Here is a 16742-nt window from a genome sequence, read left to right as displayed (position 1 = left end):
CTAAGTACTCAGGGAATGTTAAATGTTTAGCGAAGCATCATACACAACTTCGAGATTACTTTTACGCGAAATTCATGGACGCACAGGGCTCATACATGATTTGCAATATCAGTACACCCCTGCAACGCTACATAGCTTGCGATATCTAAGACACACATTCTCTCGATTCACGCGCTTTTAAAGAAGAAACTGCGGTTCAGGCCTGGCAGTAGAAGGAAACCGACATATCCTTCATAAAGTACGGTTCGAACCACCCACACCTCAAGCATGCACCAAAGAAACGAGCGCTACGGCAGCCGAGCGAGCCAGAGCGAGTGGCGTCCTGGCCGTGACAGCACTCGCGAGAGGGCACCACTACAAATTCTCGCCGCTAATAGCGGCTGCTCCGGAAAGGAGGTGGTCCCTGGTTCGAGTCCCGGACCAGGACGAATACTCCCTCAATTGCGAATCTTTTATTTCGAGGAACCCGTATAGGTTTCCTTACGTCAAACGTTACGCCAAACTCCTGCTTTTGCTTCTGAGTTGTTGATAAATTGCACTACGCTTGCTATCTGCTAGCCGCCTGGTTAGATTAGATTGTAGAGAGGCTGCCTCGTAAAGGCGGTGGTCCCGGGTGTGGGACCAGCACGAATTTTTCCTCAACTGCGAAGCTGTTCTGCCCTGGAACCCATGTGGGTTTCTTTTGTAGCACTTAGCTACGTTTCGGTGGATGTCTCACTTTGCCTTTACTAATTGAGTATTGTAGTTGTCGGTTAATTTTTTTTTGTGTCTGTATTTGTTGTCCGCACGGGTCATCTGTGATGCACGGTTGAAGTGTTGTTTTTTGGAAGTTGATTGGTTTGAGCAACACGTTGTTTCACCAACAGCTCTCTAATAGATGCTGGTCATATGCTCGTATTTATGTGTCAAAGTTGTATTCAGCAGTAATTGCAAGCCAGCAATGTACTTGTACTCACGTCCTTCCCTGTTTTTTTGCAGAATCAGCTGCGTCTATTTATGGGGTCTTAGCGCGGGTCGTAGGGTTCAAAAGGCAATTGTCTAACATTCCGGTCGTGCTAGTGTTCTGACTGACCCAGATATATGTATATATATAGATATTTATATATTTATATATATATATATATATATATATATATATATATATATATATATATATATATATATATATATATATATATATATTCAGAAGGGAGTCAGAACTCCAGCACAACCGAAATTTTAGACAACGGACTTTGCTAAAATGGGAAAAGGAATTTGGAAACAGCGGCATGGTTTTGGGCAACATCTTGCCTGTCATCGCTCGCATGATAACTGCTCTTGACGCCGAAACACCGTCGCCCTTTGCAGGAACCTCTGATTCACCGTCTGTGGTCACAGACGAATTTAGCAAGATGATTGCACCTGACCGCTTCTGGCACAAGCTGCTGACAACCACTGTCCCTTCGCAACTTACCACGCCATGTTTAACTTTTACGGCCGCCCTTTTGCCCAGAAATCGGTGATAACCCATCGTATTCACCCAAGATATGCCAATCCGATAGGCCGCCGGTCGTACCATGTTTCACATGCTGAACAATTTATACAACGAGAATCGATAACATGTCGACTAAAGGCATTATCAAGCCATCTCGCATTCCGTGGGCATCACCTGTTGTCCTTCGCACGCGCAAACAACGTGCAAGAATTTCTACCCCTTGTCGGGTATTCTAGGTGCCTTATACTGCTTGTACAGAGCCGAGTACGTTTGTATCATAGACATTCGATCACACCAAAATCTCAGTAGATGGCATGCAACTTGAGAAGAATGCCTTCCTAATACCTGCAGCCTCTACGAATTTGAAGACATTTCGTTTGGTCTTTGTAATGCCGTGGCAATCTACGACAGAATGACGTACTCCTTACTACACGGCTATAAGTGGTCTACATGCCTGCCTTACTTAGGCGACCGAACAGTCCTTTCACCAACTTTCGCGAGTCATCTAACGTGTCTGTCAGCCATTATTGCTGTTTTCCGAAGCGCTGACATGCAGTTGAACTTGCTCATGTGCCACTTTGGACATCGCCAAATTACCATTCTTGGCCATCTCCTCAGTGTCGCTGGTGTTCAATCCGACCGTGGCTAAATTCGCGTTGTCCCGAAATTTTCTGTTCCATCTTCTACCGCATTCTTAAGAGCTTTGTCGGAATATGGTAGTACTTACATCGTTTCATCAAGAATTTCACCAATACAGCTCACCTACTCACCGACTTACTCAAGAAAGACGTTGCTTTCTGATGGGGTCTTGCTCGAACCAAAGCCTTGTCTGTCCTCGTAGGCTTGCTAACGGCTCCCTGATTACTGACTCATTCTAATCCAACTACCGTCACTGAACTTCACATGGAAGCCAGTGGTCATTGAATTGGGGCTGCACTTGTTCAATGGCAGCGTAAAGCAGAGCGCGTAATTCGATATGCCAGCCACCTCCTGCCAAACGCCAAGATAAAATTTCAATTTCTCAACGGCAGCGATGGGTGTTAGTTGGGGCAGTAGCCATATTCCGGTGCCTACTCGATAACAAGGTGCTACAACCTTGTTATCGCTTACGTCAGCATGCTCCTGTCATCCTCTGAGACCCACTATTCTATCAACGAGTGTCAGTGGTGTCTCCTCCTAGTTTTTGGCGGTTGCTACATTCCGTGCATACCAATAGGACCGAATTTTTTCAGCAGTAACGGTCCATGACACGCTTTTATGATTGTACTCACTGAAAGATCCTACAGGCAGACATGGTCGCTGGCAGGTACGCCTCTAAGAATATTCATAGTTTCTTATCTACAAATCTCGTCCTGCGAAATATCGTGAACACGTTCCATCACTTAAGAGAAAAACACCATGATATCTCTTTTAAATGGATACCAGATCATTGCGGTATCATAGGAGAGAGAGAGAGAGCATATGATAAATGAAAGGTAGGGAAGTTGACCAGGACTGAGCCCGGTTGGCTACCCTCCACTGGGGAAAGCGAAACGAGGACGGAGAGATTCAAGAAAGAAGAGAAAGGCCACCGGGGATATCGTTCAGTCACTCAGTCCGGATCACAGACGCTGACTCAATTCTATATCTTTCAAATATAGCAGCAGCGCTTTTGTGGCCTTTTGTAGCTGAGATATGCGAGGCCATGGTCCCAAGATCTTGTTCATACCTCGGCGAAAGATGTGCTACGAGTAGATGAGTAACTAGCATCATACACCAAGCGCTACCCAAAAATGAGTACGATGTTTTCGTTATAGATATATCCGCAATCACTTGTCCTGTACAACAGTATTCGCTTCGCACCTGCAGTATCATTAGATTAGACTACTGAACATTAGATTTGGCAACTGCATCTAAGAAGCTTGGATGAGAGATTTAAAACGTAGTTAAGTTTTGGAATAGGCTAAGGATCACGTGGAGAGGAATCTCGGGAAAAAAAAGGTCACCATGTTTCACTGTTATCATTGGTAAGGCTTCTTGGGGAAACGTTGCTTTTTCTTCTATTGCCATAACGAAATAGGAATGTGTTATACGCACGCGTTCATAGGGTGGTCTTTAGAATATATTGCCATGGGATAATTTGATTTTCTCTTCAATAAACATAGAATGGCGTTAGCCTTGTAGAAACGAGATGTTCAACGGCAACAAAGCATTGTTTAGCCTGATTCTAGTTGGAGGGTGCAAACATTTGAAGTCTGGGGCACAAAACGCAAGAATAATGCGTATTATCTTTTAGGCCTAAATGCCTAACACTCATGTTGTATTTTACCAAATGACTTGAGGTAAGCTCTTGGAATCTATTCATCAGATAACTTACAGTTGTAATTATATCACTTGTGGTATAAACACATGTAAGATACTTCGAATATGCAGTCTAAATTTTGTAACCGCGTCGGCTCATTATAAGCATATCATGCTTGTTTTTAATTGTTTTTGGCGAAATATTTAGAACTCTTCGTGAAGAGTTTTTATTTTCTGTTGCAAATTCCCAATGCTAGCAAGAATATCCATTCGCAATTTCGAAATAATTAGAGTTTGCCATATATTTTACAACCTAAATTCAAATGCGAAAGCAGAGGTGTAGAGAAAGGTACTTATAAGACATGAGTCTGTTATTTGCGTAAGAATAATATTTAAGACGATATCAATACTTCTTTTTCTGTCCAGCTCTCTAGTCGAAGACATGGACGGCTTCTTTGGGAAATGCCTCTTCGTGGTCGTTGCTGCCACACTCGGTAAGATTATCTCAATTTGACGGAGGTGGATGCCCACCCCTAAGGGAAATGGCGACAGGGTTTGCGAAATTTGTTGTACAAAAGCTTCATTTTGTATGAGTTCGTGGTGATATTTATTTTTATGTATATTATTTATTTATTTCAACATCTGGCAACCCCTTGACAGGGTTATTCCATCAGTGAGGTACATGAAGAAGGAGTAATAATAGTAATTGTTAGGGGAAGGAATGCTAAACAAGTAGAAATAAGAAGAAAAAGTATACGTACAACAGTAAGAATGAATACGAGTATTGACAAGCATGCAATAGAAAAACAGATAATCATATGGAGAATAAAAATAAATGACATCATGCGGAAAAGTACGTATTGAGTCATGTAACATCTCAAGGAAATCATCAATTCTTTGCTGTTCGAATACAAGACGGTCAAGAATATTCCATTCCCGAGTGGATCTCGGGAGAAAAGAATAATAGAATGTATTGTTATTGCAAAAACCTTCCTTGGAATGTGAGATCATGTGTATGACGCAGGTGTCTTGTTTGTTTGGTTTCGACATATCTTGCCTAGTCTATCTTAAAATAGTTGTGGAGTAAGATCTATAAAACTTCAGGCGGTGAATTTTAGCTCCACTTTGGAGTGAGGCCAAACCTACAAGGCGTAGCAATTCTGTCAAGGAATGAAGGCGTCGATAGCGGTTAAAAACAACTATATTCGCTTTGCGCTGCACGCTTTTAAGCATGCTGATACCGCTACTTGTGAAGAGGAACCAGATTATATTGGCGCATTCGAGCATCGGTCGGACAGATGTGGTGTACCCTAAAAGGTTAGTGTCAAGGTCAGCGTGCTGCAGCATCCGCTAAAGGAAAAACAATTTTTTCATTGCTTTCGAGGTTATAGCTTCCGTATTAACTGCTCAACGGCCATGTTATTATTACATCAAGATATTTGTACCGGCTTACATTTCGGAGCGTGACGTTATTAAATCCATAGGGAAAGCCTAAGCTTCCTTTCTTTTTCTAATTGACATCGCAACTGTTTTGTCTGAATTGATCCCCATTTGCCAGTTAGAGCACCAACTTACTGCTTCATTCAGGGTATTCGTCACTGTAGCTTTTAACCTCTTTATACAGTATGCAGTCGTCTGCAAATAGCCTAATATTTGCGTTAATGTTGACTGCCAGATCATTTATAAACAATAGATATAATATCGGTACCAAGACGGATCCTTGGGGCACAACGGATGTGGCATTTATCGTGTCAGAAACGTGCTCATTGCATTGCAGAAATTGTTGGCGGCCGGATTAATGGCTTGATATCCATCGAGTGATTGGCCCATTCACAAGTTTGCGGACCAGCTGGAAAACTAGCCTTTTGTTGGAAACCTGATCAAATGTCTTTAGGAAATCGATAAAAATTATGTGAATTTGAGAGTATTCGTTATTGCATTGGGCCAAGTCGTGCACTATCTCGACCAGTTGCGTTACGGTCGATAGGCTTCTCCGAAATCCGTGCTGCTTGGGGTGTAGCAGATCCCTGTCTTCGGAAACTTTGTGATGAATTTGTGGACAATTGGCTCGAGTATTTTACACCTGGTACACGTCAAGGAAATTGGCGTGTAGTTTGATGGGATCGTCTTGTAACCCGATTTATGCACTGTCATTACTTTTGCGACTATCCATTCAGAAGGAACCTGGGAATCCTGGATAGAGTTTCTGAATATTAAGCGTTTAAACTTACTAACTGGCTCGGCATACCATTTGAGAAAAGCGTCCGGTATTCCGTCTAGGCCACAGCTCTTGTTTCATCAAGGTTTGTATTTTGCCCGACACCGCCTGGCTTCATTTTCTGGCTTATCTGGCAGAACGGTGCATTGTTAGTTCTTTATCAAAGAAAAGTATATTTTCTTAAAGAAAAGATATCACGAGCTGCAGCACAGCCGGCTGTAATACAGTAACGATCACCTTGACGCACACAGGCCTTTACATTCATGCGCTCACTCAGGCGCTTTGCATGCGGTGACAGCGACAGGAATCGGCAGCCGAGCACGCTTGGTGTCCACGAGTGTGCGCCCTGCTATACGTATTTGTATAAAACTCAGTTGTTACGTTTGAACAGGCAAAAATTAGTGACTGTGTCTGTAAGCGTTCCTTCCCCACAGAGCTTTTATTTCTTCTTATTGGCGATCGTGCAACAGGGGAATCCTCAAGCGAGAGAGACCGCCATCACATAAGATTAAAAGAAGATATGTTTTCCTTGCTCCTTGTAAACCGCTTTCATGTTCTTGATTGACTAAGATTTGTCACACCGTGCATTTGTGTTTCGGAGCACATGACACCATTGACAAAGGGACATGTTCTAGGAGCCGTCTTTACAAGTCGATGTTCTATCTTCGCACAACTGGAGAGTTTAAATTGAGACTAATTGAATACCCTCTCTTCTAATTGCTGAGAATACGTGAGTCTGCTATATGCTTCAACTGTAACAGTTGAAAGACGATGGCTCTAAATATCCAGGCATATATAAATATTTCAGTGCTTCCTCTTTATTTCTTCTCCCCTTTTGTATCATACAAGCGAACCACCACATCTAATTTTTTCCTTTGCAGCTGCACTGATTATGACCCCAAACGAAGTTGGCGCAATCCCACCTTTCATCCTTGACAATATTGCAAAGACAATTGGACGAAATGAAGAAAATGTCGAGTAGCCAAGCATCAGTCTTCGTGATACAGTGTGGGCGATCTGCATTCCATTGGCGACGCCTGCTTCGTGGCGGAAGAAAATGAATGAAACAACAAATGGCCTGACATGAATAAACTAGACATCGTTGGAGTGAAACTTTCTCTTTGGTGCCGAATGTCACTTTTTTAATTTGCTTTCATGTAGTCGCTCTTAAGCGCTTCTATGCATGGAGTTCATAGTCTCCTCCTTCGTCGCATTTCAAATGAGTCTTCCTTTCTTACAAATGATACAGCGGATTTTCATTTTGTTATTTTCATCTAACAGCAGTTATACACAAAGCGAATTTTCGCCGTCTTCATATAGGTATATAATCAAGTATATGCGTGCTATTTGTTCTCTTGTTGCAACATTGAGCTAGAGAACCACAGAAGAAGGCACCTTCGAAGCTCCATAGTAATCACGTCCAAGAATTCTGGACATTCGCCTTCAAAACCTCACTGCAATACACAAGTGTAAGTCAATTGCAATTTGCCTAAGTAAATTTTTACAGTATAGGCCAAGGATTAAAAAGTTCGAACTGACTACAAAGCGAGGATAATTTTTTGTATCAAGATATTCATTACCGAACCTTATTGTCGGAATATTGGTGGTGCGTTAAAGTAGTTTTTTGTTCAGGGATGAGCGATGAATTCACATGAGAGGAGCAAATCGTTGAGCACCCTCCCTGCAGAGGGCCCCATTGATCAGAAGCATCAAATTTTATCCTTAGAGCTATTTATTATAGCTGGGGTAAGACCGGTAATGTCAGAGGGAGGGTTATGCATCTGTTTACATACGTAGGTTTTTTAGAGGCACCCGAGGCAGCAATGCGTGGGCACGCCTTTAACGTGCCTCTGTTTTCTTCTCTGCACGTGTGTGCACGTGAATTTGTAGGCGGGGTTGCGATTCCGTATTTGCGTTTGTAAGCGCGCGAGTGCGAGTATGCGTGTGTGAGCGTTCGAGGCGTGTGTGCATGCCTGCATTTCCGTGTGCGGGCGCGAGTACGCGCCTGTATTGCACGTATGCGTGCGTTTGCGGTGCAGGCTTAAGAGCGTTTGAATGTGTACGTGTGCCCACGTGTATTCCTGATTCGGCATGCACACCTGCGAACAAATGTCGGCATATTTGTGTGCGCACGCATGTCAGTGTGTGTGTGCTGTGTGTGTGTGTGTGCATGTAAGGTAGACAGAGAGTTTATGTGTACGTGCGAGGGAGAAAGAGAGTTTGTGTATGAGGGAGCTAGTGTGTGACTGTGTGTGGGTGCAAAGGAGATAGAGAGACTCTGTTTGCATGGAAGTGAGAGAGAGTTTGTGGTGGAGCGACAGATATTGTGTGTTAGTATCTGTGTGCGCGCACGTACGAGTGAGAGTCACTGTGTGTGCGAGGGACAGAGGATCTCGTTCTGTGAGTATGTGTTTGTGTATGCGAGTGGGAAAAAGAGCGTGTGCGCGTGCGAGTGGCTCAATATTTGCATTACATGCACGCGAGTGCGTGCCTGCATTTGCGTGTACGTGCGCGTTTCGTGAGCTTGTGGTGCATACATGGGCGCTTGTGAAAGCGTACATGTGCGAAAGTGTTCGTGTTTCAGCATGCATGCGCACGGACAAATGTGTGCGTGTTTGTGCGTGTATGGATACCTATGCGTGCGTATTTTCTGCTGTGTGCCTGCCCGCACGCGAAGCAGAGAAGATAAATTCGTCTGCGTGCCTGTGTGTATGCGAGGCAGATGGTGTGTTGGCGCGAGGGTGAGTGTGTGTGCTTGTGCCTTTGCATACGAGGGGATAGTGTGTGTGTGTGTGATTGTTTATAGGTGTGAGCGAACACTTTCCGTCTAACACCTACTCTTGGAAACAAATTTAGAGATCATATAAAGCCATATTTAAATTCATGACTTAAGAACGAATGACACGGAATTTATAGCGTTATCTCTTTCTGAAACAGTAACAGACCAAAAAGCAAGTGCTGTGGCGTCAGTATTACCGCACTTGACCGGCACGGTCGAGCGAAAAGATCATTTCTGTTACCAAGCAAGCTTTCGGCAGCGCACATCCGTTGCTACATTGCCATTTGAACTTTTATCTGCTTGAATTCGGAAACAGAATGTGCATAAATATGGAGAGTCGTGTGGACTCATTATGCTCATCGAGTGGCACCAATGCTGGCGACATCACAAAGACAAGAAACGGTCAGGTCGATGTTGCCGACGGTATTTTTCTATATCAGTTACGCTTTCAGAAAGCATTTAATCCGAAGTATTGCTATTAGCTTGTAAAGGAGCATTTTTATTAAACACGTGTTCGCTCAGGTACAAAATCTTGAAGAAGGGCTCTAAACTGCTCCTTTGCGTTAGCCACTGGAGATTATTTATTTATTGGTTGCTTCATTCACATAGCTTCGTAAATTACGGACACAACTGATAATGTTCTTCCATATTCGGAGGTTACTATCTGAACACTGGATTGAAAACAAGGTCCCTAATATTTACGTTGGTCTATTTCTTACAATTTGGGGCCGTTAAACAATGCCACCAGTATATTCATGGTGCAATATTCTTCTTATGTTGCAGGTGCGTTTGCTGCGACAGGTATTCTTGGAGGAATTCAAGATCAGGAACTCAGAACACATGTGCGCAACTGTGCACCTCTTGCTTTACAATGGGGAATCTTACTTTATGCAAAAATACCGGCACACCAAAATAAGTGTGCGGGAACATTGTCAGCACTCTAGTATAGCTTTCTGTGCATTGGAAGCATGAAGCTTGGTTTCCTGGCGTCATTTGGGATTTACTCGCGTAGTGGACCCATGTGCAATTTCGCTTGTGTCGTGAATTTCCTTAGCTGCCTTATCCTGAGCGTTGACGTTGAGTGTAACCCAGGCTGCACGAGACCGGCGTCTGAAACTGGCAAACCTGACGAATCCCAAGGGAGGGTTCTTAACGCACTTGAGACATTGGCTGAGCTGGCAATGTGGAGTTGCGATAATCCTTCTCTTGTGAACGTTCTCTCCGATCTTGTTGCTTGTGAGAAAAGAATGTCCCAAGGCGTATCTGAAGTCAAATATGCTGTGGATACACGTTTGGTGCCTTGGAATTGCATGTGGCTGGTCTCGAAACCTCATGGTCGAAGGCACTATGTGATCGAGACTCTGATCAGCTTCGTTCTCAGGCGGCTTGCCTAAAGCGCACTGTACCGAAATAACTGCCAAATATGACGATCTTGAACGCCGCTCACCGAGAAATAACATATTTCTTCGTGGCATACCAGAAGATATTAACGAGTAGTATGTCCCACTATACTCTAAGGTTGTGAACGTTTTCAGTAAGCTTTCGCTTGACTGTCCGCGTATTGAACGCTTCCATAGGTTGGGCAGAATGCGTCCTGGGCGTTCCCGGCCTATTTTCTTTAACATTGCTTGATTTCGGCGATAAGCTAGTGATGCTGAAAAACGCTTATAAGCTCGACCAAACCTGGGCGACCCAGCACGCCCGCGAGGCGGCGGCGAGGCAAGCCCTCGACGTCCTTTCGTGGGAGGCTTAATTACGTTTTCTTTCTCCCATAACCTGATACAATTAGTTGACAAGAATACGCGGCAGAACTCCATACTTGACTTAGTGTTTATTAGTGACAGTCTTGCTACTTTAGGTTTTAACACTCATATCCTGGAAGAAATCCCGGAACATGGCACAGTTCTCGTACACTATAACTGTCCTATCCCACATAAACGTGTTAGCTATTCCACATTTCACTATTTTAACAAGGCTGACGATAGGGTCTATCACTCATACTCTGGCAGATAACATTGACCATTATTTGTCCCTCAGTACCGAATGTCCTGTTGACAGACTTGTAGGTTCTTTTGAGTCGTTACTGAAATATTGCATCAAGAACTATGCTCCAATAAAAGCAAATAAGATAAGTAATAAACTTCCTTGGATTAACTAGGATATCCTGCACCGGCCTTGCCGTGCCGGTAGACTGTGTAAATCAAAGCATTCTGTTCCGGCGCTTCGAGTTCCTTTTGAAAAAGCCAAGGAGGAACTACGTTTTTATACTAGAAATGCTTAAGGTTCTGTTTTTCTGTGCAGCGCCCACTACTACCTACATCAAATCCTCGCAGTTTCTGGAAATAAGTTTTACCTAGTTCAACCATGCAGAACCTCTTTCTAGAATAACGACGCCAATACTAACGACGCCACCGTAGTTATAAATGGTTTTAACTTGCACTTACAATATGTTTTCGCCCTCGATAGCTTTGTAGTTCAAAAGCTTAGTTATGATGGAGAAATTTATAAATTAGGCGATTTCGTAATAAGTTACGATGGTGTCTTATACCTAACCTTGAATCTCAACACAAGTCTGGCCTTTCTATAAAGCAGGTGATGAACAACTTCTATCCAACTACAGGCAGATACCTCTCACATTCCAGTCATGCAAGTTGTTAGAACACATCATTCACAAACACATAATCGAATTTCTCGTCGTGTGGTTTAATGAAAGTGTTCCTTGGTCTGTAGATATCTCGAAACTTCCGTATTGGCTAACAAGAAATGTTGGTCTGCTTCTTAGGATTTCTAAACACTTGCCTTTTGTTTAAAGGTGTCAATGTATAATGTACTGTTTTTCTCAAAACTGTCATATTGTAATCATGTGTGGTGTACGACTGCAGCTTCGGATTACGATAAACTACTACTGCTACAAAAAAGAGCCTTGCATGCTATTAAGGGCTATTACGGTGCAACACAAAAATTATAGACACAACCCTTGTTCGTTGAACATCGCATACTATAAGCTGACCAAGCGTATTACCTACGGCTGTTGCAATACATTTATCGAAACCGTTTCTGCAATGTTTTTGACAGCACTATAATTTTCAAAATTCGTAAGGTAAAACTACGAGTTCCGCAAAAGCGCACGAATTATGGTAGGCAAAAGCTAAATTTTCAAGTACCCAACGCGTTCGACAAATTTCTCTTTACTGATAATTTATTTTATCTGAAAATCTGTTCAAGAAAAACACAAAACGACGCTTGATTGAAGGCGAAATTCAAATGTAAATGAAGTATTCTACCGTTTGTCTCTAACTCTAACTGTAATCGCATTTTTCGTGTCCTAATTCACCAGCCATGTATGCATAGTATTTGTAGGTGTAAACTTTGAGGGCTTGCGCATTGCCTTGCACATGTTTTACGTTTCAGTGTGTGTATTCTAGCGTTGTTTTGACATATTTGTCGAACCTTCTGTGTACATTTTCTAGCCCTTCTATTGTTACTGCCAACTGCATGTGCACCGGGGCCTCGTCAGGCCTTGCCGCATTTTATTCCGGTCCCCATTTTTCCTTGAAAAGAATAATAATCTGTACTTCACTTAAATTTAGTAACGATGGGGTGCATAGGTAAAGTGCGGCGCAAATAACTTAATTTTTATGGATTTCCGGTTTACATATTCAATATGTTTGGACCATAAGAGACGTTCGGTTGGAATGAAATCAAAGTATTTATAGTGAAACACTCTTTAAGTTGGATGCCATCACGAGAGTGATTGAACGAGAGGGGGGCTCTATCTATTAGAAATTGACGTTGCGACTGTTTTACTACAGGTGATGTTCATCTGCCACGTTTTACACTAAGTGCAGAAAGACATAAGGGTTTGTGCAAGACGGTGGTGGTCAACCTTGAAGTTAATAAATTTGTATAATACGCGGTCACATTCACGCGCATCCCCGAGGAACGACTGACGTAAGGTCGAGAGAAGGTGAGTCCACTGAGGTAAAGGGAACAAATAACGGAGAAAACTGGCTATCCAAGAAAGAAGAGAGGAATTATTGAGTATTATGTTTAATTTTACTAGTACTTTAGAATGAATCACAGAGTCAAAAGTTTTAGAGAAGTCGATGAAGACGGCATCCACTTGGTTACCTATGGCTAGGTTAGAAGCGATATCATGAACAAAATGGACTAATTGCGTTATAGTGCTATAGGCACGATGGAAATCATGGTGTGCAGATGATACAAGATCATCAGAGTTAAGAAATTCGATTATGTGTTTGTGAATAATGTGCTACAACATCTCGCATGATTGGAATGTGAGAGGGATCGGCCTGTAGTTGGATAGAAGTTGTTCATCACCTGCTTTATAAAAATACCGGACTTGTATCGAGATTCAATGTTAGGTTTAAGAAACCACCGTAACTTATTACGAAATCGCCTAATTTATAAATTTCTGCATCAGAACTAAGCTTTTGAACTACAATGTTATCGAGGTGAAAACAAATTGTTAGTGCAAGTTAAAACCATTCGTAACTACAGTGGCGTCGTTAGTATTGGCGTCGTTATTCTAAAAAGAGGTTCTGCACGGTTGAACTAGGTAAAACTGATTTCCAGAAACTGCGAGGATATGATTTAGGTACTAGTGGGCGCTGCACAGAAAAACAAAACCTTAGGCATTTGCGCCGGAATAGAATGCTTTGATATACACAGTCTACCAGCACGGCATGACCGGTGCAGGATGTCCTAGTTAATCCAAGGAAGTTAATTACTTATCTCATTTGCTTTTATTGGAGCCTAGTTCTTGATGCAATATTTCAGTAGCGACTCAAAAGGACCTACAAGTCTGTGAACAGGACATTCGGTACTGAGGGACAAATAATGGTCAATGTTATCTGCCAGGGTATCAGTCATAGACCTATCGTCAGCCTTCTTAAAATAGTGAAATGTGGAATAGCTGCAATACCTAACGCGTTCACGTGGGATAGGATAGTTATAGTGGACGAGAACTGTGCCATGTTCCGAGATTTCTGCCAGGATATGAGTGTTAAAACCTAAAGTTGCAAGACTGTCACTAATAAACACTAAGTCAAGTATCGAGTGCTGCCGCGTATTCTTGTCAACTAATTGTATCAGGTTATGGGACAATGAAAACGTAATTATTGCTCTACAAATAGAGGCACTAAGGTGGCATATGCGAGGGAAGGAAAACATTTGGAAATCTTGCGCTAGAATCAAAACCAGGACCTCTTACGCGACTATTTGAGGCACCGTCGCAGTTGTAAGGAACGTTAGCTATAAATGAATGATCAAAACACTTTTTTTGTAAACAAGCCGTTATTGCGTTTGTCAACAGAAGCGTCCCATAGCTTTTTACGTACTGCGCGTACGCTGGACGAAAAATGTTAGGAAAGTTTCATACCACAATTCTTGAGCTTATAAGCGTTTTTCAGCATCACTAGCTTATCGCTGATATCAAGCAATGTTAAAAAAGATAGGGCGTGAACGCCCAGGACTCATTCTGCCCAACCTATGGAAGCGTTCAATACGCGGACAGTCAAGCGAAAGTTTACTGAAATCGTTCACAACCTTAGAGTATAGTGGGACTTACTACTCGGTAATATCTTCTGGTATGCCACGAAGAATTATGTTATTTCTCGGTGAGCGGCGTTCAAGATCGTCATATTTGGCAGTTATTTCGGCAACAGTGCGCTTTAGGCAAGCCGCCTGAGAACGAAGCTGATCAGAGTCTCGATCACATAGTGCCTTCGACCATGAGGTTTCGAGACCAGCCACATGCAATTCCAAGGCACCAAACGTGTATCCACAGCATATTTGACTTCAGATACGCCTTGGGACATTCTTTTCTCACAAGCAACAAGATCGGAGAGAACGTTCACAAGAGAAGGATTATCGCAACTCCACATTGCCAGCTCAGCCAATGTCTCAAGTGCGTTAAGAACCCTCCCTTGGGATTCGTCAGGTTTGCCAGTTTCAGACGCCGGTCTCGTGCAGCCTGGGTTACACTCAACGTCAACGCTCAGGATAAGGCACCTAAGAAACTTGACAACATAAGCGAACTTGCCCATGGGTCTACGACGCGAGTAAATCCCAAATGACGCCAGGAAGCCAAGCTTCATGCTTCTAATGCTCAGAAATTTATACGAGAGTGCTGACAATGTTCCCGCACACTTTTTTTCGTGTACCGGTATTTTTGCATAAAGTAAGATTGCCCATTGTAAAGCAAGAGGTGCACAGTTGCGCACATGTGTTCTGAGTTCATGAACTTGAATTCCGCCAAGAATACCTGTCCAAGCTATCGCACCTGGAACATAAGAAGAATATTTCACCATGAATATACTGGCGGCATTGTTTAATGGCCCCAAATTGTAAGAAATAGACCAACGTAATATTCGTGACCTTGTTTTCAATCCAGTGTTCAGATGGTAACCCCCGAATATGGAAGAACTTGATCAATTCTGTGCGTAATTCACGAAGCTACGTGAATGAAGCAACCAATAAATAAATAATCTCCAGTGGCTAACGCAAAGGAGCGGTTTAGAGCCCTTCTCCACGATTTTGTAGCTGAGCGAACACGTGTTTAATAAAAATGCTCCTTTACAAGCTAATAGCAATACTTCGGATTAAACGCTTTTTGAAAGCGTAACTGATATAGCAAAATACCGTCGGCCACATCCACCTGACTGTTTGTTGTCATTGAGATATCGCCAGCATTGGTGACACTCGATGAGCATATTGAGTGCAAACGACTCTCCATATTTATGGACATTCTGTTCCCGAATGCAAGCAGTTAAAAGTTCAAGTGGCAACGTAGCAACGGATGTGCGCTGGCGAAAGCTTGCTTGGTCACAGAAACGATGCGCAATTCAATTATAGTGCATATTTAGGGTATTAATGTGCTCGACACATTGCGCGGCCTCCGACGGGAGCATGACAACGAAAGTGAACCACTAAACAGCTTTTCGCTCGACCGTGCCGGTCAAGTGCGGTAATACTTACGCCACAGCACTTCCTTTTTGGTCTGTTACTGTTTCAGAAAGAGATAACGCTATAAATGCCGTGTCATTCGTTCTTAAGTCATGAATTTAAATATGGCTTTATATGATCTCTACATGTGTTTCCAAGAGTAGGTGTAAGACGGAAAGTGTTCGCTCACACCTATAAACAATCACACACACACACACACTAACCCCTCGTATGCAAAGGCACAAGTACATACACTCACCCTCGCGCCAACACACTCTCTGCCGCGCATACACACAGGCACGCAGACGAATTTATCTTCTGTGCTTCGCGTGCGGGCAGGCACACAGCAGAAACTACGCACGCATAGGTATCCATACGCGCACAAACACGTACACATTTGTCCGTGCGCATGTATGCTGAAACACGAACACTTTCGCACATGTACGCTTTCACACGCGCCCATGTATGCATCACAAGCTCACGAAACGCGCACGTACACGCAAATGCAGGCACGCACTCGCGTGCATGTAATGCAAATATGGAGCCACTCGCACGCCTCAAGCTCTTTGTCCCACTCGCATACAGAAACACATACTCACAGAACGAGATCCTCTGTCCCTCGCACACACAGTGACTCTCACTCGTACGTGCGCGCACACAGATACTAACACACATTATCTATCGCTCCACCACAAACTCTCTCTCGCTCGAATGCACACAGATTCTATCTCCTTCGCACGCACACAGTCACACACTCGCTCCCTCATACACAAACTCTCTTTCTCCCTCGCACGTACACATAAACTCACTGTCTACCTTACATGCACACACACACACACAGACATGCATGCGCACACAAACATGCCGACATTTGTTCGCAGGCGTGCATGCCGAAACAGGAACACACACTGGCACACGCACACATTCACACGCTCTTAAGCCTGCACCGCAAACGCACGCATACGTGCAATACAGGCGCGTACTCGCGCCCGCACACGGAAATGCAGGCATGCACACACGCCTCG

General features: G+C 43.3%; 1 long non-coding RNA gene across 1 annotated transcript in view; it reads left to right on the top strand.

Moving 5' to 3' along the window:
* The window catches only part of LOC142584232 (uncharacterized), a 49783-nt gene extending 42711 nt beyond the window's left edge, over positions 1–7072 (top strand). The window contains exons 2-3 of the long non-coding RNA XR_012828734.1: positions 4181–4248; positions 6854–7072. This is a non-coding gene — a long non-coding RNA (uncharacterized LOC142584232). The remainder of the gene's footprint in view (positions 1–4180; positions 4249–6853) is intronic.
* Positions 7073–16742: the final 9670 nt, after the last annotated feature.

Source organism: Dermacentor variabilis, chromosome 6 (genome assembly GCF_050947875.1).
Source record: "Dermacentor variabilis isolate Ectoservices chromosome 6, ASM5094787v1, whole genome shotgun sequence".
Taxonomy (NCBI): domain Eukaryota; kingdom Metazoa; phylum Arthropoda; class Arachnida; order Ixodida; family Ixodidae; genus Dermacentor; species Dermacentor variabilis.
The sequence above is the reverse complement of the archived record's forward strand: the minus strand, read 5'-3'. Positions and strand labels throughout refer to the sequence as shown.